The sequence below is a fragment of the Aegilops tauschii genome, chromosome 7 (genome assembly GCF_002575655.3).
Source record: "Aegilops tauschii subsp. strangulata cultivar AL8/78 chromosome 7, Aet v6.0, whole genome shotgun sequence".
NCBI classification, from domain to species: domain Eukaryota; kingdom Viridiplantae; phylum Streptophyta; class Magnoliopsida; order Poales; family Poaceae; genus Aegilops; species Aegilops tauschii.
The window spans coordinates 3,733,785-3,734,908 of NC_053041.3; the positions used below are offsets into that span (position 1 = coordinate 3,733,785).

The 1,124-nt window shown below is 49.7% G+C and overlaps 1 long non-coding RNA gene across 1 annotated transcript; it reads right to left on the bottom strand.

Moving 5' to 3' along the window:
- Positions 1-664: 664 nt before the first annotated feature.
- Positions 665-1,124, bottom strand: LOC141027694 (uncharacterized). Its single transcript, XR_012189398.1, has 2 exons — positions 987-1,124; positions 665-881 (listed from the first exon to the last, which is right to left on the bottom strand). It is a non-coding gene; the product is annotated as an uncharacterized lncRNA (long non-coding RNA).

Sequence of the window (1,124 nt, forward strand, 5' to 3'; positions counted from 1 at the left end):
GGCACCGGCGGTGGAGCAGTACTGGAGCCGGCGCCGTTGCCTGTGCCGTGCCGGCGTTGGCGTCCACGCCCACGCCCAGCTGCGGGTCTGCAGGCAGTGTTGGTGTAGGTGCAGTCGGAGTGACACCCCGGCCAGTAACTGAGTGCGTGGACGCCCTATTGGCGCGCCGAACCGCCTCGGCGTCGACGTGGTCGCAGAGGCCGAACATGCCGATCACCGTGTCGAACTGGCGACTACTTTACAACTGAGGCTGGTTTACAACTGCTGTACGTACAGTCTATCACACATGTTCATTTTTGGTACAGTAGAAATGGAAGCTAGTTTTCTTTCTCCAATGCAGATATGTAGGTTGGGAATGGATGAACTAGACATGTTTACAAATATGCACCAGGGAAGATTAGACAAAGCGCTACATGTTATGCATCAACATGATACTTGCTGACTGTTCAATCCCTAACCTCTTGGTACGTAGCCTAATACTCTGTAACTTCAACTGTTCTTCAGGTAAGTGTGAGAATATTCAGTCGTGGTGGGAAGGAGGAAGATTGTCAGGCCCCAAGTCGAATCGACCTGACACCTCAAGCTACAGCCAAATATTCAGAGTTGAGAAAACAGAGCAAAAGCAGAGGAAGCGACAGAAAAATATTCAGAGCAGACCAGAGGATTAGAGTTGAGAAAACAGAGCAAAAGCAGAGCTTGATACATGCAAGTATTCAGAGTTTAGAAAGCAGAGCTGCATGCAAGCACAATTGCAGTCTATCTGTATATGTATCAGTTCTGATTGTCCACTGCCTTCTGCCTTCACCCTCGTTGATAATTGCAGGCTCAAGAGACAGAATGAATTGACGGGGTCCATCATCAAGGGGTCTCCGGCAGGTAAGCTTCACAACTCAAATACGTACATATATAGACCATCAGTATATCAAGGTACTAGTATCTCATTTGTCCTCAACAGCATCTTTCCCAGCACCGTCCTCGGGTCTCACCTTGGCCTTCTCCAGCATCTCCAATCCTGGCTGTGTTTGCCCGCTCTGCCCTTGCCCAAGAAAACAGGGCTTCTACAAGGCGTGCGGCATCATGCTCCAGCATCCCCTACCTGCACATAATTAGGTGTCCACTTAAAG